This window comes from Lampetra fluviatilis, chromosome 24 (assembly GCF_964198595.1).
Source record: "Lampetra fluviatilis chromosome 24, kcLamFluv1.1, whole genome shotgun sequence".
NCBI classification, from domain to species: Eukaryota; Metazoa; Chordata; class Hyperoartia; order Petromyzontiformes; family Petromyzontidae; genus Lampetra; species Lampetra fluviatilis.
Window position 1 is genome coordinate 1,901,432 of NC_136298.1, and position 25,431 is coordinate 1,926,862.

General features: G+C 44.0%; 11 non-coding genes across 11 annotated transcripts; all 11 read left to right on the forward strand.

Moving 5' to 3' along the window:
* Positions 1-428: 428 nt before the first annotated feature.
* Positions 429-511, forward strand: TRNAL-CAG (transfer RNA leucine (anticodon CAG)). The gene has a single exon. It is a non-coding gene; the product is annotated as a tRNA-Leu (tRNA).
* Positions 512-1,319: 808 nt separating this feature from the next.
* TRNAL-CAG (transfer RNA leucine (anticodon CAG)) lies at positions 1,320-1,402 on the forward strand. Its single transcript has one exon. It is a non-coding gene; the product is annotated as a tRNA-Leu (tRNA).
* Positions 1,403-2,211: 809 nt separating this feature from the next.
* TRNAL-CAG (transfer RNA leucine (anticodon CAG)) lies at positions 2,212-2,294 on the forward strand. Its single transcript has one exon. It is a non-coding gene; the product is annotated as a tRNA-Leu (tRNA).
* An 808-nt stretch (positions 2,295-3,102) lies between these two features.
* Positions 3,103-3,185, forward strand: TRNAL-CAG (transfer RNA leucine (anticodon CAG)). The gene has a single exon. It is a non-coding gene; the product is annotated as a tRNA-Leu (tRNA).
* Positions 3,186-5,776: 2,591 nt separating this feature from the next.
* TRNAL-CAG (transfer RNA leucine (anticodon CAG)) lies at positions 5,777-5,859 on the forward strand. The gene has a single exon. It is a non-coding gene; the product is annotated as a tRNA-Leu (tRNA).
* Positions 5,860-6,668: 809 nt separating this feature from the next.
* Positions 6,669-6,751, forward strand: TRNAL-CAG (transfer RNA leucine (anticodon CAG)). Its single transcript has one exon. It is a non-coding gene; the product is annotated as a tRNA-Leu (tRNA).
* Positions 6,752-7,560: 809 nt separating this feature from the next.
* Positions 7,561-7,643, forward strand: TRNAL-CAG (transfer RNA leucine (anticodon CAG)). Its single transcript has one exon. It is a non-coding gene; the product is annotated as a tRNA-Leu (tRNA).
* Positions 7,644-10,233: 2,590 nt separating this feature from the next.
* On the forward strand, positions 10,234-10,316 carry TRNAL-CAG (transfer RNA leucine (anticodon CAG)). Its single transcript has one exon. It is a non-coding gene; the product is annotated as a tRNA-Leu (tRNA).
* Positions 10,317-15,573: 5,257 nt separating this feature from the next.
* TRNAL-CAG (transfer RNA leucine (anticodon CAG)) lies at positions 15,574-15,656 on the forward strand. Its single transcript has one exon. It is a non-coding gene; the product is annotated as a tRNA-Leu (tRNA).
* Positions 15,657-16,464: 808 nt separating this feature from the next.
* On the forward strand, positions 16,465-16,547 carry TRNAL-CAG (transfer RNA leucine (anticodon CAG)). Its single transcript has one exon. It is a non-coding gene; the product is annotated as a tRNA-Leu (tRNA).
* Positions 16,548-19,134: 2,587 nt separating this feature from the next.
* On the forward strand, positions 19,135-19,217 carry TRNAL-CAG (transfer RNA leucine (anticodon CAG)). The gene has a single exon. It is a non-coding gene; the product is annotated as a tRNA-Leu (tRNA).
* Positions 19,218-25,431: the final 6,214 nt, after the last annotated feature.

A 25,431-nucleotide genomic window follows, 5' to 3' on the forward strand; every position in this document is an offset into this window, starting at 1 on the left:
TCTTTTTCCGTCAACCATTGTCTCACAAAGGGCATAGACCAGCGCTGCACGAAGTCCAAATGTACGCTTCATATCATGCATGACACCAGCAGTATAATTTCTATTCAATTTGGCGATACGATTCAGCAATACCCTCAATTAAACATGAGTAAGAATCACTGGATTTCCTTGATCAAATGCATCTTGGTTATGAATATTCTTCACGGATGTTTCTGAGTAAATATTGGAATTCCCTCCTTCTAGGATCATGCATCCGTCTAAATGACAACTAGGTTGTCCAAAAATGGTGGGTATTGTTTCGCTTGAATCACTTGTGATGAGGAAGTGTTCTTGCTTAGATAAATAATTGGAATGTTTATTTCACATGAACCACGTGGATCGATTGCTGAGAATGGATTAAAATTAGCCTCTAGTGACACCATGCCACAGTCAGGATGGCCGAGCGGTCTAAGGCGCTGCGTTCAGGTCGCAGTCTCCCCTGGAGGCGTGGGTTCGAATCCCACTTCTGACAGCATGATGCTCTTTTGTGAATTAACAACAATTTTCTGTTTTGTGATTTCAATGAAGCTTAGCTATCGCAATAGAATTGAGAAATATTCGATAATGGAACAAGGCAGGAAAGTTTGGTGATTATAAATATGAGAAAAACAAAAGTCACACACAAAGAGTGATTGAGAGCATTACATATTTTGCATGGAGGGAAACACAATGCAAAAAATCACGTTGGTATGCAAGGGGTCGGCATAAAAACATGTAAAATGAAAATTAATAATACTGCTATGACTGTTATACAACAAATTGTCTTCCTGTTGTAGGGCAGGTCAGATAGTGCGGCCCCCCTGGTGTGGATATGAATAACTTGATGATGTTACGTGAATCAGTTCTGTGATATCTTTTTCCGTCAACCATTGTCTCACAAAGGGCATAGACCAGCGCTGCACGAAGTCCAAATGTACGCTTCATATCATGCATGACACCAGCAGTATAATTTCTATTCAATTTGGCGATACGATTCAGCAATACCCTCAATTAAACATGAGTAAGAATCACTGGATTTCCTTGATCAAATGCATCTTGGTTATGAATATTCTTCACGGATGTTTCTGAGTAAATATTGGAATTCCCTCCTTCTAGGATCATGCATCCGTCTAAATGACAACTAGGTTGTCCAAAAATGGTGGGTATTGTTTCGCTTGAATCACTTGTGATGAGGAAGTGTTCTTGCTTAGATAAATAATTGGAATGTTTATTTCACATGAACCACGTGGATCGATTGCTGAGAATGGATTAAAATTAGCCTCTAGTGACACCATGCCACAGTCAGGATGGCCGAGCGGTCTAAGGCGCTGCGTTCAGGTCGCAGTCTCCCCTGGAGGCGTGGGTTCGAATCCCACTTCTGACAGCATGATGCTCATTTGTGAATTAACAACAATTTTCTGTTTTGTGATTTCAATGAAGCTTAGCTATCGCAATAGAATTGAGAAATATTCGATAATGGAACAAGGCAGGAAAGTTTGGTGAATATAAATATGAGAAAATCAAAAGTCACACACAAAGAGTGATTGAGAGCATTACATATTTTGTATGGAGGGAAACACAATGCAAAAAATCACGTTGGTATGCAAGGGGTCGGCATAAAAACATGTAAAATGAAAATTAATAATACTGCTATGACTGTTATACAGCCAATTGTCTTCCTGTTGTAGGGCAAGTCGGATAGTGCGGCCCCCCTGGTGTGGATATGAAGTAACTTGATGATATTACGTGAATCAGTTCTGTGATATCTTTTTCCGTGAACCATTGTCTCACAAAGGGCATAGACCAGCGCTGCACGACGTCCAAATGTACGCTTCATACCATGCATGAAACCAGCAGTATAATTTCCATTCAATTTGGCGATAAGATTCAGCAATATCCTCAATTAAACATGAGTAAGAATCACTGGATTTCCTTGACCAAATGCATCTTGGTTATGAATATTCTTCACGGATGTTTCTGAGTAAATATTGGAATTCCCTCCTTCTAGGATCATGCATCCGTCTAAATGACAACTAGGTTGTCCAAAAATGGTGGGTATTGTTTCGCTTGAATCACTTGTGATGAGGAAGTGTTCTTGCTTAGATAAATAATTGGAATGTTTATTTCACATGAACCACGTGGATCGATTGCTGAGAATGGATTAAAATTAGCCTCTAGTGACACCATGCCACAGTCAGGATGGCCGAGCGGTCTAAGGCGCTGCGTTCAGGTCGCAGTCTCCCCTGGAGGCGTGGGTTCGAATCCCACTTCCGACAGCATGATGCTCTTTTGTGAATTAACAACAATTTTCTGTTTTGTGATTTCAATGAAGCTTAGCTATCGCAATAGAATTGAGAAATATTCGATAATGGAACAAGGCAGGAAAGTTTGGTGATTATAAATATGAGAAAAACAAAAGTCACACACAAAGAGTGATTGAGAGCATTACATATTTTGTATGGAGGGAAACACAATGCAAAAAATCACGTTGGTATGCAAGGGGTCGGCATAAAAACATGTAAAATGAAAATTAATAATACTGCTATGACTGTTATACAACAAATTGTCTTCCTGTTGTAGGGCAGGTCAGATAGTGCGGCCCCCCTGGTGTGGATATGAATAACTTGATGATGTTACGTGAATCAGTTCTGTGATATCTTTTTCCGTCAACCATTGTCTCACAAAGGGCATAGACCAGCGCTGCACGAAGTCCAAATGTACGCTTCATATCATGCATGACACCAGCAGTATAATTTCTATTCAATTTGGCGATACGATTCAGCAATACCCTCAATTAAACATGAGTAAGAATCACTGGATTTCCTTGATCAAATGCATCTTGGTTATGAATATTCTTCACGGATGTTTCTGAGTAAATATTGGAATTCCCTCCTTCTAGGATCATGCATCCGTCTAAATGACAACTAGGTTGTCCAAAAATGGTGGGTATTGTTTCGCTTGAATCACTTGTGATGAGGAAGTGTTCTTGCTTAGATAAATAATTGGAATGTTTATTTCACATGAACCACGTGGATCGATTGCTGAGAATGGATTAAAATTTGCCTCTAGTGACACCATGCCACAGTCAGGATGGCCGAGCGGTCTAAGGCGCTGCGTTCAGGTCGCAGTCTCCCCTGGAGGCGTGGGTTCGAATCCCACTTCTGACAGCATGATGCTCTTTTGTGAATTAACAACAATTTTCTGTTTTGTGATTTCAATGAAGCTTAGCTATCGCAATAGAATTGAGAAATATTCGATAATGGAACAAAGCAGGAAAGTTTGGTGAATATAAATATGAGAAAATCAAAAGTCACACACAAAGAGTGATTGAGAGCATTACATATTTTGTATGGAGGGAAACACAATGCAAAAAATCACGTTGGTATGCAAGGGGTCGGCATAAAAACATGTAAAATGAAAATTAATAATACTGCTATGACTGTTATACAGCCAATTGTCTTCCTGTTGTAGGGCAAGTCGGATAGTGCGGCCCCCCTGGTGTGGATATGAAGTAACTTGATGATATTACGTGAATCAGTTCTGTGATATATTTTTCCGTGAACCATTGTCTCACAAAGGGCATAGACCAGCGCTGCACGACGTCCAAATGTACGCTTCATACCATGCATGAAACCAGCAGTATAATTTCCATTCAATTTGGCGATAAGATTCAGCAATATCCTCAATTAAACATGAGTAAGAATCACTGGATTTCCTTGACCAAATGCATCTTGGTTATGAATATTCTTCACGGATGTTTCTGAGTAAATATTGGAATTCCCTCCTTCTAGGATCATGCATCCGTCTAAATGACAACTAGGTTGTCCAAAAATGGTGGGTATTGTTTCGCTTGAATCACTTGTGATGAGGAAGTGTTCTTGCTTAGATAAATAATTGGAATGTTTATTTCACATGAACCACGTGGATCGATTGCTGAGAATGGATTAAAATTAGCCTCTAGTGACACCATGCCACAGTCAGGATGGCCGAGCGCTCTAAGGCGCTGCGTTCAGGTCGCAGTCTCCCCTGGAGGCGTGGGTTCGAATCCCACTTCTGACAGCATGATGCTCTTTTGTGAATTAACAACAATTTTCTGTTTTGTGATTTCAATGAAGCTTAGCTATCGCAATAGAATTGAGAAATATTCGATAATGGAACAAGGCAGGAAAGTTTGGTGAATATAAATATGAGAAAATCAAAAGTCACACACAAAGAGTGATTGAGAGCATTGCATATTTTGTATGGAGGGAAACACAATGCAAAAAATCACGTTGGTATGCAAGGGGTCGGCATAAAAACATGTAAAATGAAAATTAATAATACTGCTATGACTGTTATACAACCAATTGTCTTCCTATTGTAGGGCAGGTCGGATAGTGCGGCCCCCCTGGTGTGGATATGAAGTAACTTGATGATGTTACGTGAATCAGTTCTGTGATATATTTTTCCGTGAACCATTGTCTCACACAGGGCATAGACCAGCGCTGCACGAAGTCCAAATGTACGCTTCATACCATGCATGACACCAGCAGTATAATTTCGATTAAATTTGGCGATAAGATTTAGCAATACCCTCAATTAAACATGAGTAAGAATCACTGGATTTCCTTGATCAAATGCATCTTGGTTATGAATATTCTTCACGGATGTTTCTGAGTAAATATTGGAATTCCCTCCTTCTAGGATCATGCATCCGTCTAAATGACAACTATGTTGTCCAAAAATGGTGGGTATTGTTTCGCTTGAATCACTTGTGATGAGGAAGTGTTCTTGCTTAGATAAATAATTGGAATGTTTATTTCACATGAACCACGTGGATCGATTGCTGAGAATGGATTAAAATTTGCCTCTAGTGACACCATGCCACAGTCAGGATGGCCGTGCGGTCTAAGGCGCTGCGTTCAGGTCGCAGTCTCCCCTGGAGGCGTGGGTTCGAATCCCACTTCTGACAGCATGATGCTCTTTTGTGAATTAACAACAATTTTCTGTTTTGTGATTTCAATGAAACTTAGCTATCGCAATAGAATTGAGAAATATTCGATAATGGAACAAGGCAGGAAAGTTTGGTGGATATAAATATGAGAAAAACAAAAGTCACACACAAAGAGTGATTGAGAGCATTACATATTTTGTATGGAGGGAAACACAATGCAAAAATCACGTTGGTATGCAAGGGGTCGGCATAAAAACATGTAAAATGAAAATTAATAATACTGCTATGACTGTTATACAACCAATTGTCTTCCTGTTGTAGGGCAGGTCAGATTGTGCGGCCCCCCTGGTGTGGATATGAATAACTTGATGATATTACGTGAATCAGTTCTGTGATATATTTTTCCGTGAACCATTGTCTCACAAAGGGCATAGACCAGCGCTGCACGACGTCCAAATGTACGCTTCATACCATGCATGAAACCAGCAGTATAATTTCCATTCAATTTGGCGATAAGATTCAGCAATATCCTCAATTAAACATGAGTAAGAATCACTGGATTTCCTTGACCAAATGCATCTTGGTTATGAATATTCTTCACGGATGTTTGTGAGAAAATATTGGAATTCCCTCCTTCTAGGATCATGCATCCGTCTAAATGACAACTAGGTTGTCCAAAAATGGTGGGTATTGTTTCGCTTGAATCACTTGTGATGAGGAAGTGTTCTTGCTTAGATAAATAATTGGAATGTTTATTTCACATGAACCACGTGGATCGATTGCTGAGAATGGATTAAAATTAGCCTCTAGTGACACCATGCCACAGTCAGGATGGCCGAGCGGTCTAAGGCGCTGCGTTCAGGTCACAGTCTCCCCTGGAGGCGTGGGTTCGAATCCCACTTCTGACAGCATGATGCTCTTTTGTGAATTAACAACAATTTTCTGTTTTGTGATTTCAATGAAGCTTAGCTATCGCAATAGAATTGAGAAATATTCGATAATGGAACAAGGCAGGAAAGTTTGGTGAATATAAATATGAGAAAATCAAAAGTCACACACAAAGAGTGATTGAGAGCATTACATATTTTGTATGGAGGGAAACACAATGCAAAAAATCACGTTGGTATGCAAGGGGTCGGCATAAAAACATGTAAAATGAAAATTAATAATACTGCTATGACTGTTATACAACCAATTGTCTTCCTATTGTAGGGCAGGTCGGATAGTGCGGCCCCCCTGGTGTGGATATGAAGTAACTTGATGATGTTACGTGAATCAGTTCTGTGATATATTTTTCCGTGAACCATTGTCTCACACAGGGCATAGACCAGCGCTGCACGAAGTCCAAATGTACGCTTCATACCATGCATGACACCAGCAGTATAATTTCGATTAAATTTGGCGATAAGATTCAGCAATACCCTCAATTAAACATGAGTAAGAATCACTGGATTTCCTTGATCAAATGCATCTTGGTTATGAATATTCTTCACGGATGTTTCTGAGTAAATATTGGAATTCCCTCCTTCTAGGATCATGCATCCGTCTAAATGACAACTATGTTGTCCAAAAATGGTGGGTATTGTTTCGCTTGAATCACTTGTGATGAGGAAGTGTTCTTGCTTAGATAAATAATTGGAATGTTTATTTCACATGAACCACGTGGATCGATTGCTGAGAATGGATTAAAATTTGCCTCTAGTGACACCATGCCACAGTCAGGATGGCCGAGCGGTCTAAGGCGCTGCGTTCAGGTCGCAGTCTCCCCTGGAGGCGTGGGTTCGAATCCCACTTCTGACAGCATGATGCTCTTTTGTGAATTAACAACAATTTTCTGTTTTGTGATTTCAATGAAGCTTAGCTATCGCAATAGAATTGAGAAATATTCGATAATGGAACAAGGCAGGAAAGTTTGGTGAATATAAATATGAGAAAATCAAAAGTCACACACAAAGAGTGATTGAGAGCATTACATATTTTGTATGGAGGGAAACACAATGCAAAAAATCACGTTGGTATGCAAGGGGTCGGCATAAAAACATGTAAAATGAAAATTAATAATACTGCTATGACTGTTATACAGCCAATTGTCTTCCTGTTGTAGGGCAAGTCGGATAGTGCGGCCCCCCTGGTGTGGATATGAAGTAACTTGATGATATTACGTGAATCAGTTCTGTGATATATTTTTCCATGAACCATTGTCTCACAAAGGGCATAGACCAGCGCTGCACGACGTCCAAATGTACGCTTCATACCATGCATGAAACCAGCAGTATAATTTCCATTCAATTTGGCGATAAGATTCAGCAATATCCTCAATTAAACATGAGTAAGAATCACTGGATTTCCTTGACCAAATGCATCTTGGTTATGAATATTCTTCACGGATGTTTCTGAGTAAATATTGGAATTCCCTCCTTCTAGGATCATGCATCCGTCTAAATGACAACTAGGTTGTCCAAAAATGGTGGGTATTGTTTCGCTTGAATCACTTGTGATGAGGAAGTGTTCTTGCTTAGATAAATAATTGGAATGTTTATTTCACATGAACCACGTGGATCGATTGCTGAGAATGGATTAAAATTAGCCTCTAGTGACACCATGCCACAGTCAGGATGGCCGAGCGGTCTAAGGCGCTGCGTTCAGGTCGCAGTCTCCCCTGGAGGCGTGGGTTCGAATCCCACTTCTGACAGCATGATGCTCTTTTGTGAATTAACAACAATTTTCTGTTTTGTGATTTCAATGAAGCTTAGCTATCGCAATAGAATTGAGAAATATTCGATAATGGAACAAGGCAGGAAAGTTTGGTGAATATAAATATGAGAAAATCAAAAGTCACACACAAAGAGTGATTGAGAGCATTACATATTTTGTATGGAGGGAAACACAATGCAAAAAATCACGTTGGTATGCAAGGGGTCGGCATAAAAACATGTAAAATGAAAATTAATAATACTGCTATGACTGTTATACAACCAATTGTCTTCCTATTGTAGGGCAGGTCGGATAGTGCGGCCCCCCTGGTGTGGATATGAAGTAACTTGATGATGTTACGTGAATCAGTTCTGTGATATATTTTTCCGTGAACCATTGTCTCACACAGGGCATAGACCAGCGCTGCACGAAGTCCAAATGTACGCTTCATACCATGCATGACACCAGCAGTATAATTTCGATTAAATTTGGCGATAAGATTCAGCAATACCCTCAATTAAACATGAGTAAGAATCACTGGATTTCCTTGATCAAATGCATCTTGGTTATGAATATTCTTCACGGATGTTTCTGAGTAAATATTGGAATTCCCTCCTTCTAGGATCATGCATCCGTCTAAATGACAACTATGTTGTCCAAAAATGGTGGGTATTGTTTCGCTTGAATCACTTGTGATGAGGAAGTGTTCTTGCTTAGATAAATAATTGGAATGTTTATTTCACATGAACCACGTGGATCGATTGCTGAGAATGGATTAAAATTTGCCTCTAGTGACACCATGCCACAGTCAGGATGGCCGTGCGGTCTAAGGCGCTGCGTTCAGGTCGCAGTCTCCCCTGGAGGCGTGGGTTCGAATCCCACTTCTGACAGCATGATGCTCTTTTGTGAATTAACAACAATTTTCTGTTTTGTGATTTCAATGAAACTTAGCTATCGCAATAGAATTGAGAAATATTCGATAATGGAACAAGGCAGGAAAGTTTGGTGGATATAAATATGAGAAAAACAAAAGTCACACACAAAGAGTGATTGAGAGCATTACATATTTTGTATGGAGGGAAACACAATGCAAAAATCACGTTGGTATGCAAGGGGTCGGCATAAAAACATGTAAAATGAAAATTAATAATACTGCTATGACTGTTATACAACCAATTGTCTTCCTGTTGTAGGGCAGGTCAGATTGTGCGGCCCCCCTGGTGTGGATATGAATAACTTGATGATGTTACGTGATTCAGTTCTGTGATATATTTTTCCGTGAACCATTGTCTCACACAGGGCATAGACCAGCGCTGCACGAAGTCCAAATGTACGCTTCATACCATGCATGACACCAGCAGTATAATTTCGATTAAATTTGGCGATAAGATTCAGCAATACCCTCAATTAAACATGAGTAAGAATCACTGGATTTCCTTGATCAAATGCATCTTGGTTATGAATATTCTTCACGGATGTTTCTGAGTAAATATTGGAATTCCCTCCTTCTAGGATCATGCATCCGTCTAAATGACAACTTGGTTGTCCAAAAATGGTGGGTATTGTTTCGCTTGAATCACTTGTGATGAGGAAGTGTTCTTGCTTAGATAAATAATTGGAATGTTTATTTCACATGAACCACGGTGATCGATTGCTGAGAATGGATTAAAATTTGCCTCTAGTGACACCATGCCACAGTCAGGATGGCCGAGCGGTCTAAGGCGCTGCCTTCAGGTCTCAGTCTCCCCTGGACGCGTGGGTTCGAATCCCACTTCTGACAGCATGATGCTCTTTTGTGAATTAACAACAATTTTCTGTTTTGTGATTACAATGAAACTTAGCTATCGCAATAGAATTGAGAAATATTCGATAATGGAACAAGGCAGGAAAGTTTGGTGGATATAAATATGAGAAAAACAAAAGTCACACACAAAGAGTGATTGAGAGCATTACATATTTTGTATGGAGGGAAACACAATGCAAAAAATCACGTTGGTATGCAAGGGGTCGGCATAAAAACATGTAAAATGAAAATTAATAATAATGCTATGACTGTTATACAACCAATTGTCTTCCTGTTGTAGGGCAGGTCAGATTGTGCGGCCCCCCTGGTGTGGATATGAATAACTTGATGATGTTACGTGATTCAGTTCTGTGATATCTTTTTCCGTCAACCATTGTCTCACAAAGGGCATAGACCAGCGCTGCACGAAGTCCAAATGTACGCTTCATACCATGCATGACACCAGCAGTATAATTTCGATTCAATTTGGCGATACGATTCAGCAATACCCTCAATTAAACATGAGTAAGAATCACTGGATTTCCTTGATCAAATGCATCTTGGTTATGAATATTCTTCACGGATGTTTCTGAGTAAATATTGGAATTCCCTCCTTCTAGGATCATGCATCCGTCTAAATGACAACTAGGTTGTCCAAAAATGGTGGGTATTGTTTCGCTTGAATCACTTGTGATGAGGAAGTGTTCTTGCTTAGATAAATAATTGGAATGTTTATTTCACATGAACCACGTGGATCGATTGCTGAGAATGGATTAAAATTAGCCTCTAGTGACACCATGCCACAGTCAGGATGGCCGAGCGGTCTAAGGCGCTGCGTTCAGGTCGCAGTCTCCCCTGGAGGCCTGGGTTCGAATCCCACTTCTGACAGCATGATGCTCTTTTGTGAATTAACAACAATTTTCTGTTTTGTGATTTCAATGAAACTTAGCTTTCGCAATAGAATTGAGAAATATTCGATAATGGAACAAGGCAGGAAAGTTTGGTGGATATAAATATGAGAAAAACAAAAGTCACACACAAAGAGTGATTGAGAGCATTACATATTTTGTATGGAGGGAAATACAATGCAAAAAATCACGTTGGTATGCAAGGGGTCGGCATAAAAACATGTAAAATGAAAAGTAATAATACTGCTATGACTGTTATACAACCAATTGTCTTCCTGTTGTCGGGCAGGTCAGATAGTGCGGCCCCCCTGGTGTGGATATGAATAACTTGATGATGTTACGTGAATCAGTTCTGTGATATCTTTTTCCGTCAACCATTGTCTCACAAAGGGCATAGACCAGCGCTGCACGAAGTCCAAATGTACGCTTCATACCATGCATGACACCAGCAGTATAATTTCGATTCAATTTGGCGATACGATTCAGCAATACCCTCAATTAAACATGAGTAAGAATCACTGGATTTCCTTGACCAAATGCATCTTGGTTATGAATATTCTTCACGGATGTTTCTGAGTAAATATTTGAATTCCCTCCTTCTAGGATCATGCATCCGTCTAAATGACAACTAGGTTGTCCAAAAATGGTGGGTATTGTTTCGCTTGAATAACTTGTGATGAGGAAGTGTTCTTGCTTAGATAAATAATTGGAATGTTTATTTCACATGAACCACGTGGATCGATTGCTGAGAATGGATTAAAATTAGCCTCTAGTGACACCATGCCACAATCAGGATGGCCGAGTGGTCTAAGGCGCTGCGTTCAGGTCGCAGTCTCCCATCGAGGCGTGGGTTCGAATCACACTTCTGACAGCATGATGCTCTTTTGTGAATTAACAACAATTTTATGTTTTGTGATTTCAATTAAACTTAGCTATCGCAATAGAATTGAGAAATATTCGATAATGGAACAAGGAAAGAAAGTTTGGTGGATATAAATATGAGAAAAACAAAAGTCACACACAAAGAGTGATTGAGAGCATTACATATTTTGTATGGAGGGAAATACAATGCAAAAAATCACGTTGGTATGCAAGGGGTCGGCATAAAAACATGTAAAATGAAAAGTAATAATACTGCTATGACTGTTATACAACCAATTGTCTTCCTGTTGTCGGGCAGGTCAGATAGTGCGGCCCCCCTGGTGTGGATATGAATAACTTGATGATGTTACGTGAATCAGTTCTGTGATATCTTTTTCCGTGAACCATTGTCTCACCAAGGGCATAGACCAGCGCTGCACGAAGTCCAAATGTACGCTTCATACCATGCATGACACCAGCAGTATAATTTCGATTCAATTTGGCGATACGATTCAGCAATACCCTCAATTAAACATGAGTAAGAATCACTGGATTTCCTTGATCAAATGCATCTTGGTTATGAATATTCTTCACGGATGTTTCTGAGTAAATATTGGAATTCCCTCCTTCTAGGATCATGCATCCGTCTAAATGACAACTAGGTTGTCCAAAAATGGTGGGTATTTCGCTTGAATCACTTGTGATGAGGAAGTGTTCTTGCTTAGATAAATGATTGGAATGTTTATTTCACATGAACCACGTGGATCGATTGCTGAGAATGGATTAAATTTAGCCTCTAGTGACACCATGCCACAGTCAGGATGGCCGAGCGGTCTAAAGCACTGCGTTCAGGTCGCAGTCTCCCCTGGAGGTGTGGGTTCGAATCCCACTTCTGACAGCATGATGCTCTTTTGTGAATTAACAACAATTTTCTGTTTTGTGATTTCAATGAAGCTTAGCTATCGCAATAGAATTGAGAAATATTCGATAATGGAACAAGGCAGGAAAGTTTGGTGGATATAAATATGAGAAAAACAAAAGTCACACACAAAGAGTGATTGAGAGCATTACATATTTTGTATGGAGGGAAATACAATGCAAAAAATCACGTTGGTATGCAAGGGGTCGGCATAAAAACATGTAAAATGAAAAGTAATAATACTGCTATGACTGTTATACAACCAATTGTCTTCCTGTTGTCGGGCAGGTCAGATAGTGCGGCCCCCCTGGTGTGGATATGAATAACTTGATGATGTTACGTGAATCAGTTCTGTGATATCATTTTCCGTCAACCATTGTCTCACAAAGGGCATAGACCAGCGCTGCACGAAGTCCAAATGTACGCTTCATACCATGCATGACACCAGCAGTATAATTTCGATTCAATTTGGCGATACGATTCAGCAATACCCTCAATTAAACATGAGTAAGAATCACTGGATTTCCTTGACCAAATGCATCTTGGTTATGAATATTCTTCACGGATGTTTCTGAGTAAATATTGGAATTCCCTCCTTCTAGGATCATGCATCCGTCTAAATGACAACTAGGTTGTCCAAAAATGGTGGGTATTGTTTCGCTTGAATCACTTGTGATGAGGAAGTGTTCTTGCTTAGATAAATAATTGGAATGTTTATTTCACATGAACCACGTGGATCGATTGCTGAGAATGGATTAAATTTAGCCTCTAGTGACACCATGCCACAGTCAGGATGGCCGAGTGGTCTAAGGCGCTGCGTTCAGGTCGCAGTCTCCCATCGAGGCGTGGGTTCGAATCACACTTCTGACAGCATGATGCTCTTTTGTGAATTAACAACAATTTTATGTTTTGTGATTTCAATTAAACTTAGCTATCGCAATAGAATTGAGAAATATTCGATAATGGAACAAGGAAAGAAAGTTTGGTGGATATAAATATGAGAAAAACAAAAGTCACACACAAAGAGTGATTGAGAGCATTACATATTTTGTATGGAGGGAAACAATGCAAAAAATCACGTTGGTATGCAAGGGGTCGGCATAAAAACATGTAAAATGAAAATTAATAATACTGCTATGACTGTTATACAACCAATTGTCTTCCTGTTGTAGGGCAGGTCAGATTGTGCGGCCCCCCTGGTGTGGATATGAATAACTTGATGATGTTACGTGATTCAGTTCTGTGATATCTTTTTCCGTCAACCATTGTCTCACAAAGGGCATAGACCAGCGCTGCACGAAGTCCAAATGTACGCTTCATACCATGCATGACACCAGCAGTATAATTTCGATTCAATTTGGCGATAAGATTCAGCAATATCCTCAATTAAACATGCGTAAGAATCACTGGATTTCCTTGATCAAATGCATCTTGGTTATGAATATTCTTCACGGATGTTTCTGAGTAAATATTGGAATTCCCTCCTTCTAGGATCATGCATCCGTCTAAATGACAACTTGGTTGTCCAAAAATGGTGGGTATTGTTTCGCTTGAATCACTTGTGATGAGGAAGTGTTCTTGCTTAGATAAATAATTGGAATGTTTATTTCACATGAACCACGTGGATCGATTGCTGAGAATGGATTAAAATTAGCCTCTAGAGACACCATGCCACAATCAGGATGGCCGAGTGGTCTAAGGCGCTGCGTTCAGGTCGCAGTCTCCCATCGAGGCGTGGGTTCGAATCACACTTCTGAGAGCATGATGCTCTTTTGTGAATTAACAACAATTTTATGTTTTGTGATTTCAATGAAGCTTAGCTATCGCAATAGAATTGAGAAATATTCGATAATGGAACAAGGCAGGAAAGTTTGGTGGATATAAATATGAGAAAAACAAAAGTCACACACAAAGAGTGATTGAGAGCATTACATATTTTGTATGGAGGGAAACACAATGCAAAAAATCACGTTGGTATGCAAGGGGTCGGCATAAAAACATGTAAAATGAAAAGTAATAATACTGCTATGACTGTTATACAACCAATTGTCTTCCTGTTGTCGGGCAGGTCAGATAGTGCGGCCCCCCTGGTGTGGATATGAATAACTTGATGTTGTTACGTGAATCAGTTCTGTGATATCTTTTTCCGTGAACCATTGTCTCACCAAGGGCATAGACCAGCGCTGCACGAAGTCCAAATGTACGCTTCATACCATGCATGACACCAGCAGTATAATTTCGATTCAATTTGGCGATACGATTCAGCAATACCCTCAATTAAACATGAGTAAGAATCACTGGATTTCCTTGATCAAATGCATCTTGGTTATGAATATTCTTCACGGATGTTTCTGAGTAAATATTGGAATTCCCTCCTTCTAGGATCATGCATCCGTCTAAATGACAACTTGGTTGTCCAAAAATGGTGGGTATTGTTTCGCTTGAATCACTTGTGATGAGGAAGTGTTCTTGCTTAGATAAATAATTGGAATGTTTATTTCACATGAACCACGTGGATCGATTGCTGAGAATGGATTAAAATTAGCCTCTAGAGACACCATGCCACAGTCAGGATGACCGAGAGGTCTACGGCGCTGCGTTCAGGTCGCAGTCTCCCCTGGAGGCGTGGGTTCGAATCCCACTTCTGACAGCATGATGCTCTTTTGTGAATTAACAACATTTTCTGTTTTGTGATTTCAATGAAACTTAGCTATCGCAATAGAATTGAGAAATATTCGATAATGGAACAAGGCAGGAAAGTTTGGTGGATATAAATATGAGAAAAACAAAAGTCACACACAAAGAGTGATTGAGAGCATTACATATTTTGTATGGAGGGAAACACAATGCAAAAAATCACGTTGGTATGCAAGGGGTCGGCATAAAAACATGTAAAATGAAAAGTAATAATACTGCTATGACTGTTATACAACCAATTGTCTTCCTGTTGTCGGGCAGGTCAGATAGTGCGGCCCCCCTGGTGTGGATATGAATAACTTGATGATGTTACGTGAATCAGTTCTGTGATATCTTTTTCCGTGAACCATTGTCTCACCAAGGGCATAGACCAGCGCTGCACGAAGTCCAAATGTACGCTTCATACCATGCATGACACCAGCAGTATAATTTCGATTCAATTTGGCGATACGATTCAGCAATACCCTCAATTAAACATGAGTAAGAATCACTGGATTTCCTTGATCAAATGCATCTTGGTTATGAATATTCTTCACGGATGTTTCTGAGTAAATATTGGAATTCCCTCCTTCTAGGATCATGCATCCGTCTAAATGACAACTAGGTTGTCCAAAAATGGTGGGTATTGTTTCGCTTGAATCACTTGTGATGAGGAAGTGTTCTTGCTTAGATAAATAATTGGAATGTTTATTTCACATGAACCACGTGGATCGATTGCTGAGAATGGATTAAATTTAGCCTCTAGTGACACCATGCCACAGTCAGGATGGCCGAGCGGTCTAAAGCGCTGCGTTCAGGTCGCAGTCTCCCCTGGAGGTGTGGGTTCGAATCCCACTTCTGACAGCATGATGCTCTTTTGTGAATTAACAACAATTTTCTGTTTTGTGATTTCAATGAAGCTTAGCTATCGCAATAGAATTGAGAAATATTCGATAATGGAACAAGGCAGGAAAGTTTGGTGGATATAAATATGAGAAAAACAAAAGTCACACACAAAGAGTGATTGAGAGCATTACATATTTTGTATGGAGGGAAATACAATGCAAAAAATCACGTTGGTATGCAAGGGGTCGGCATAAAAACATGTAAAATGAAAAGTAATAATACTGCTATGACTGTTATACAACCAATTGTCTTCCTGTTGTCGGGCAGGTCAGATAGTGCGGCCCCCCTGGTGTGGATATGAATAACTTGATGATGTTACGTGAATCAGTTCTGTGATATCTTTTTCCGTCAACCATTGTCTCATAAAGGGCATAGACCAGCGCTGCACGAAGTCCAAATGTACGCTTCATACCATGCATGACACCAGCAGTATAATTTCGATTCAATTTGGCGATACGATTCAGCAATACCCTCAATTAAACATGAGTAAGAATCACTGGATTTCCTTGACCAAATGCATCTTGGTTATGAATATTCTTCACGGATGTTTCTGAGTAAATATTGGAATTCCCTCCTTCTAGGATCATGCATCCGTCTAAATGACAACTAGGTTGTCCAAAAATGGTGGGTATTGTTTCGCTTGAATCACTTGTGATGAGGAAGTGTTCTTGCTTAGATAAATAATTGGAATGTTTATTTCACATGAACCACGTGGATCGATTGCTGAGAATGGATTAAATTTAGCCTCTAGTGACACCATGCCACAGTCAGGATGGCCGAGCGGTCTAAAGCGCTGCGTTCAGGTCGCAGTCTCCCCTGGAGGTGTGGGTTCGAATCCCACTTCTGACAGCATGATGCTCTTTTGTGAATTAACAACAATTTTCTGTTTTGTGATTTCAATGAAGCTTAGCTATCGCAATAGAATTGAGAAATATTCGATAATGGAACAAGGCAGGAAAGTTTGGTGGATATAAATATGAGAAAAACAAAAGTCACACACAAAGAGTGATTGAGAGCATTACATATTTTGTATGGAGGGAAATACAATGCAAAAAATCACGTTGGTATGCAAGGGGTCGGCATAAAAACATGTAAAATGAAAAGTAATAATACTGCTATGACTGTTATACAACCAATTGTCTTCCTGTTGTCGGGCAGGTCAGATAGTGCGGCCCCCCTGGTGTGGATATTAATAACTTGATGATGTTACGTGAATCAGTTCTGTGATATCATTTTCCGTCAACCATTGTCTCACAAAGGGCATAGACCAGCGCTGCACGAAGTCCAAATGTACGCTTCATACCATGCATGACACCAGCAGTATAATTTCGATTCAATTTGGCGATACGATTCAGCAATACCCTCAATTAAACATGAGTAAGAATCACTGGATTTCCTTGACCAAATGCATCTTGGTTATGAATATTCTTCACGGATGTTTCTGAGTAAATATTTGAATTCCCTCCTTCTAGGATCATGCATCCGTCTAAATGACAACTAGGTTGTCCAAAAATGGTGGGTATTGTTTCGCTTGAATAACTTGTGATGAGGAAGTGTTCTTGCTTAGATAAATAATTGGAATGTTTATTTCACATGAACCACGTGGATCGATTGCTGAGAATGGATTAAAATTAGCCTCTAGTGACACCATGCCACAATCAGGATGGCCGAGTGGTCTAAGGCGCTGCTTTCAGGTCGCAGTCTCCCATCGAGGCGTGGGTTCGAATCACACTTCTGACAGCATGATGCTCTTTTGTGAATTAACAACAATTTTATGTTTTGTGATTTCAATTAAACTTAGCTATCGCAATAGAATTGAGAAATATTCGATAATGGAACAAGGAAAGAAAGTTTGGTGGATATAAATATGAGAAAAACAAAAGTCACACACAAAGAGTGATTGAGAGCATTACATATTTTGTATGGAGGGAAACAATGCAAAAAATCACGTTGGTATGCAAGGGGTCGGCATAAAAACATGTAAAATGAAAATTAATAATACTGCTATGACTGTTATACAACCAATTGTCTTCCTGTTGTAGGGCAGGTCAGATTGTGCGGCCCCCCTGGTGTGGATATGAATAACTTGATGATGTTACGTGATTCAGTTCTGTGATATCTTTTTCCGTCAACCATTGTCTCACAAAGGGCATAGACCAGCGCTGCACGAAGTCCAAATGTACGCTTCATACCATGCATGACACCAGCAGTATAATTTCGATTCAATTTGGCGATAAGATTCAGCAATATCCTCAATTAAACATGAGTAAGAATCACTGGATTTCCTTGATCAAATGCATCTTGGTTATGAATATTCTTCACGGATGTTTCTGAGTAAATATTGGAATTCCCTCCTTCTAGGATCATGCATCCGTCTAAATGACAACTTGGTTGTCCAAAAATGGTGGGTATTGTTTCGCTTGAATCACTTGTGATGAGGAAGTGTTCTTGCTTAGATAAATAATTGGAATGTTTATTTCACATGAACCACGTGGATCGATTGCTGAGAATGGATTAAAATTAGCCTCTAGAGACACCATGCCACAATCAGGATGGCCGAGTGGTCTAAGGCGCTGCGTTCAGGTCGCAGTCTCCCATCGAGGCGTGGGTTCGAATCACACTTCTGACAGCATGATGCTCTTTTGTGAATTAACAACATTTTCTGTTTTGTGATTTCAATGAAACTTAGCTATCGCAATAGAATTGAGAAATATTCGATAATGGAACAAGGCAGGAAAGTTTGGTGGATATAAATATGAGAAAAACAAAAGTCACACACAAAGAGTGATTGAGAGCATTACATATTTTGTATGGAGGGAAACACAATGCAAAAAATCACGTTGGTATGCAAGGGGTCGGCATAAAAACATGTAAAATGAAAAGTAATAATACTGCTATGACTGTTATACAACCAATTGTCTTCCTGTTGTCGGGCAGGTCAGATAGTGCGGCCCCCCTGGTGTGGATATGAATAACTTGATGATGTTACGTGAATCAGTTCTGTGATATCTTTTTCCGTGAACCATTGTCTCACCAAGGGCATAGACCAGCGCTGCACGAAGTCCAAATGTACGCTTCATACCATGCATGACACCAGCAGTATAATTTCGATTCAATTTGGCGATACGATTCAGCAATACCCTCAATTAAACATGAGTAAGAATCACTGGATTTCCTTGATCAAATGCATCTTGGTTATGAATATTCTTCACGGATGTTTCTGAGTAAATATTGGAATTCCCTCCTTCTAGGATCATGCATCCGTCTAAATGACAACTTGGTTGTCCAAAAATGGTGGGTATTGTTTCGCTTGAATCACTTGTGATGAGGAAGTGTTCTTGCTTAGATAAATAATTGGAATGTTTATTTCACATGAACCACGTGGATCGATTGCTGAGAATGGATTAAAATTAGCCTCTAGTGACGCCATGCCACAGTCAGGATGGCCGAGTGGTCTAAGGCGCTGCGTTCAGGTCGCAGTCTCCCCTGTAGGCGTGGGTTCGAATCCCACTTCTGACAGCATGATGCTCTTTTTTGAATTAACAACAATTTTCTGTTTTGTGATTTCAATGAAGCTTAGCTATCGCAATAGAATTGAGAAATATTCGATAATGGAACAAGGCAGGACAGTTTGGTGGATATAAATATGAGAAAAACAAAAGTCACACACAAAGAGTGATTGAGAGCATTACATATTTTGTATGGAGGGAAACACAATGCAAAAAATCACGTAGGTATGCAAGGGGTCGGCATAAAAACATGTAAAATGAAAAGTAATAATACTGCTATGACTGTTATACAACCAATTGTCTTCCTGTTGTCGGGCAGGTCAGATAGTGCGCCCCCCCTGGTGTGGATATGAAGTAACTTGATGATATTACGTGAATCAGTTCTGTGATATCTTTTTCCGTGAACCATTGTCTCACAAAGGGCATAGACTAGCGCTGCACGTCGTCCAAATCTACGCTTCATACCATGCATGACACCAGCAGTATAATTTCGATTAAATTTGGCGATAAGATTCAGCAATATCCTCAATTAAACATGAGTAAGAATCACTGGATTTCCTTGATCAAATGCATCTTGGTGATGAATATTCTTCACGGATGTTTCTGAGTAAATATTGGAATTCCCTCCTTCTAGGATCATGCATCCGTCTAAATGACAACTTGGTTGTCCAAAAATGGTGGGTATTGTTTCGCTTGAATCACTTGTGATGAGGAAGTGTTCTTGCTTATGTAGTGGTGGTGTTGACGTGCGCCGACTGTGACAGTGATGGATCACGGGGCGGCGCGGGGTGCGGGGTTGGGCACGCGTTGTGGGCGTGGTGTGGACGCGCGCGCCGGGAGTGACAGATGACGGGGCGGCGCGGCGTGGGTGCTGAGGCACGCTGAGATGTGGGAAAACAGGATCGTAGCCAGCGCCCAGTGATTGGTCGAATAGTATGGGTGCTTGCAGCGACGTCCGCAGGTGGGGTATAAAGTGGGACGCGCGAGAGCACTCGGGGAGAGTTACCCAGTTGAAGACCAGAAGACGGAGCTGAAGACCTAGTGCCCCGAGACCCCTAGTCCCGCCGTCCTTGTGGGGACCGGGGCCCTGTGTGGCTCGGAGGCGAGACTGTGGGACCCGGGGTCCGACGCCCACGTGGGTCGGGCTGGGGACCCACAGTCAAGACGGACACCCCGGGCAGGGAGTGTCCCGAGTAGCTCAGTGGGCGTTAGTCGCCAGGGTAGCTAAGTGGGTGTTGGTCACCCGAGTAGCTCAGTGGGCGTTAGTCGCCGAGTAGCTAAGTGGGTGTTGGTCACCCGAGTAGCTCAGTGGGCGTTAGTCGCCAGGGTAGCTAAGTGGGTGTTTGTCACCCGAGATACTAAGTGGGTGTTTGTCACCCGAGATACTAAGTGGGTGTTTGTCACCCGAGTAGCTCAGTGGGCGTTAGTCGCCAGAATAGCTCAGTGGGCGTTAGTCGCCAGGGTAGCTAAGAGGGCGTTAGTCGCCAGGGTAGCTAAGAGGGTGTTAGTCACCCGAGTAGCTCAGTGGGCGTTAGTCGCCAGAATAGCTCAGTGGGCGTTAGTCGCCAGGGTAGCTAAGAGGGCGTTAGTCGCCAGGGTAGCTAAGAGGGTGTTAGTCACCCGAGTAGCTCAGTGGGCGTTAGTCGCCAGAATAGCTCAGTGGGCGTTAGTCGCCAGGGTAGCTAAGAGGGCGTTAGTCGCCAGGGTAGCTAAGAGGGTGTTAGTCACCGAGTAGCTAAGTGGGTGTTAGTCACCCGAGTAACCAAGTGGGTGTTAGTCACCGAGTAGCTAAGTGGGTGTTAGTCACCCGAGTAGCTGAGTGGGTGTTAGTCACCTGTGAACGAGTTTGGTAAAATAAAGAGTGTGTTACCCGTGAAGTCGTCTCCCGCCGAGTTACTACATTACAACTGGCGTCAGAAGTAAACCTGTCTTCAAGAAGAATGGACACGAGGAAGACTACCCGTACCCACGAGCGAGGTCGGGAAGACGACGGCGTACCGGGGACACCAACCTCGGGAGGAGAGGACGAGGAGTTGCCGCCGATGCAGCACTTCGCGGTGATGGCCGACGCTCCGCTCGCCTCCGACACCAGCCTCCAAGACGCACACTCCAGGTTGGCGGAGTTGCTACTCGCCGCCGCCGCTGTCTTGGCGGACATCTCCGTTCCGGCGAGCGAAAAAACGGCTGCGGGGTTGGTGGAGAAAGCGAGGTTGGAGGGATCCCGCCAAAAGGCGCTTCGCGCCAAAAGTCTGGAAGTTGCCGCCGTTTTTGAGGGGCCGCCATCGATTGGCGGGAAGCACGGACACCACGTGGCCGGAGACCTCCGCTCAGCGCAGCCCACGTCATCAGCGCGCGCCGGAGCTCTCCATTTTGCGCCTGACGACCGAGCCGACATTTTACACAACTACAGCGGAGCGCGGGAAAATCTCTCCGACGTCGACGACGATCGGGTCCTCCAGCAAAGATTGCCCGCGCTGTCGGCGTTCAAGGCGGATGGGGGCGACTGGGGAGCCTTCCAACGAAGGTTCCTCGCTCATCAGGAGATGTCGGGGTGGTCCGACACCACTGCCCTGCGTGCGTTGCCAGCGATGCTCGACGACGACGCGCTTGCAGCCTTCACATCTGCTGCAAGGTCGTCCCGCTCTACGCTCCAGGCCGCACTACACCTGATGGCGAAGGTGTTCGGACCGCCCTCCACCTGTCGCCACCAGTTCTACGATCGGCGAAAGGTGGCTGGAGAAACGACGCTCGCCTATCGCACGGCGCTGCTCGCCTTGGCGGACGCAGCTTTTCCCCGCATGGACAAGGAGGGGAAGGACGCCATGGTGACGGAGCAGCTGCTGGCGTTGGCCCACGAGTTGGGGGTCCCCATCAATGTGGCGGACGAAATGGATATCTGCTCCCTGGCGATCGCCACGAGCATTCACGCGTACGAGGTCCTCAAACGCAAGCCGGGGGTCGTCTGCAAATGGGCGGGGAACGCGGCACTGGCCGCCACGATCGCCGAACCTCAGCCAGCTGCGGATCAGGAGCAGGCCTTCGCTGCATCGCGTCCGGGGGAGTGGAGAACGGGAGGTCGTTCGCCCACACGTTCATCCCGCAAGCTGGAGCAACCGAAACCTACGACGTCCCTCGTCGTCTGCTACAACTGCGGCCTTCGGGGTCACGTCGCAGCCGGGTGCCGGGCCCCGCGTCAGCGCGCCACAGGACCACGTCGGGACGACGACCAGGCCCACAAGTCATCCCAACAAAACCCGGCAAGTCGCGGCACCTCACACGCTCGGTCCACAAACACGGCACATTCGGGTCGCCGCTTGGCGGTGGGGGGTTCGCGGCTGGGTGCCGGGGGTTCATTTCGGCGAGGGGGGTCCGTACACGGCCCGCAAGCAGTCGAATGGTCCGAATTGGCCCACAGGATAGTGGCTGCGTCGGCCGGGTCGTCCGTGGTAACGGGGTTTAATGACGGGGTTGAGGTCCGGGTGCTTGTGGACACGGGTGCGTCGGCCACTATCATTTCGGACCTTATTTATAACATTCTTCCCGTCCAAAGTAGACCCCTTCTGCCAGTGGACGTGCCATTTTATGCGGCGAATGGGGGATCCCTGGGGATCATCGGCCAGATTCGGGCGACTATTTGCATTGGTGACATCAAATTGGCAGGCCCTATTTTTGTATCATCATCGCTGGCCGTTCCCTGTTTGCTAGGTACGGACTTTTTGTCCAAAATGCCCATCAAAATTCTCATAGATCAGGCCTGCATTGAGCTTCCGTCAGGTCGGCGGGTTGCGTTCTTGACGAGCCCTACCAAAATACGCACGGTTTGTGCGACGGTGCAGGCGCTGGCAACTCAGACTGTACGGGTGCCCCCGGGATCGCAAATGTTGGTACCCCTTCGGTTGAGGAAACCACTCGAGGTGGGTGCGGAGGCACAGGGGGTGCTGTTGGGGCCGTCTAACAGGGCCAGAAGGGGCCTCGACTTAGCGGTTGCTCAAACCATGGTGAGAGGGGACAGTGAGCCGTTCGTAATGGTCCTGAATACGGGCTCGCGGCCGGCCGTAATTGCGCAGGGAACGGTGCTGGCTCACGCCGCGCCGCTACCCGTTGAGGAACGGCTCGTGGCTCAAGCAGATTTCACTGTCGAGTCGCATCCTCCAAGTGACGAGGGGACAGAGTGGTTGGACTCGTTGTGTGCCGGTTCTGCTAACTTGTCCAAAGTGCAATTGGGAGTCGACGCTCCCACGGGGAGGGATTCGCTGTTGTCGTTGCCCCTCATTGAGTGGGGCCGTCTCCAAATGTCCGACAGCTCCCTACTTACGCTACGTCGAAAAGTTGGCGCTCCCGAGGTAGGGGATGCGCGGGTCGGTTCCTGGGTGTGCAGACAGGGCCTTTTGATGAAGTGGGACAACATGTCCCGGCGTCACGTGCTCGTTGTGCCTGTTGCTATGCGGGGTAGGGTCGTTCTGGCAGCTCATGAACGGCTCATGCATCTGGGTTTTCACAAAACGCTCGCCCTAATCCAGCGAGACTATTATTGGCCGGGGATGGGTAACGACGTGGCGAACATTCTTAAGGGATGCGTAGGGTGCGCCAAAAGAAAACCGCCACCATTGGCAGCTAATCCACCGCTGCAATCCATTCAAGTTTCGCGCACAAACGAATTGGTTGCATTGGACATCTTGGGGCCCTTTCCTGCTACACCGAGGGGAAATAGGTTCCTGCTGGTTGGCGTAGAATACTTCACCCGATGGCCCATGGCATGGCCACTCGCCAACCAGTCGGCTGCAGCGGTGGCGGACGCCTTCGTCCAGGGTTATGTTTTGGACAAGGGCGCCCCCGAACGCTTGCTGACGGATCAAGGAAAGAATTTTTCGAGCGTTTTGTTGCGCGAGGTGTGCGACCTGTTGGGTACAAAGAAAGTGCGTACTTCCCCCTACCACCCGCAGACTGACGGGATGGTTGAGCGTCTGAACAGGACGATTACGTCTATGCTGTGCCAACAGGTCTGCGACGATCAGGTTGATTGGGACTTACAGGTGCCGGGGGTACTCGCGGCCTATCGAATGGCCCCTCATGCGGCGATGGGGTTTTCCCCATTTTTTCTTATGTATGGGCGGGAGGCCGATCCGGCCATGGACGTCCAACTGGGGATTTCCCAGCCACGTGCAAAATCAAAATTGGCAGACCACATCAAATTTAATATCGCCAAATTGACTGAAGCGCGGGAGGCGGCGAGGTTGAATTCGCGGTCTCGGCAAATCGCGAACGAGAGATTGCATGGGCGGAGGGTGCATACGCATGATTGGAAACCAGGCGATAAGGCCTGGCTGCATTGTCCACATGCACCGTTGGCTACGTCCCCCAAATTGTTGAGACCTTGGAGGGGACCGGTGGAAATTGTGCGGGTTGCACGACCCCAGAGTATACAGATTAAATGGGAAAAACGCCGTTGGTACGTGCACCCCTCCCGACTGAAGCCCTATGCGGCACCGTGTGACCCCGTTCTGTGCCGTAACGACCGGGCGTGTGATGTGACCGTCGACTTGGGGAGGGAGGTGTCGCAGGCTGCTCCTCACGTGTCTCCACCTGACCCACCCCCAGGTGCCTCGGGCTTGACGGCTGCTGACCGTCGGGAACCTGAACCCCGCGGCACGCACGGGTCCTCGATGCCTGGCAAATGTCTTCCTGAACTGCCGGCACCACCGGACGTTCAACCGCGTCTGGTGCCGTACGACGGACCGGCAAGGCGGACTCGGGCTAGGGCACAACAATTTTCATGAAGACATTTTTTTTCGACACCGAGCTCGCCCGGTGTTCCCCTCTGCCGGGGTAATGTCCCGTTGTAGGGACGCTCGGAAAGAATGGGACGCTGCACGAGTCGAGAGAGAAAAAAAAAAAAAAAAATAATTCCATTTATTTTTCTTTCTGCATACACATTGCTATTGTCACTCGCCGGATTGTATATATTGTTCTGTTGTCGCGGTGGCATTGGTTGATGGTTGCGGATGGTAGTGTTCGCGTTGTGTTGTGTTGTTACGTTAGTTGTTGTTCTTGTTGTTGTGTTGTGTTACGGGGCACACAGGGGGGTTTGTATATTTTTATAGCAGCCGGGTCGGCTGCGAGCTATGTGGTAGGGGGTGATGTAGTGGTGGTGTTGACGTGCGCCGACTGTGACAGTGATGGATCACGGGGCGGCGCGGGGTGCGGGGTTGGGCACGCGTTGTGGG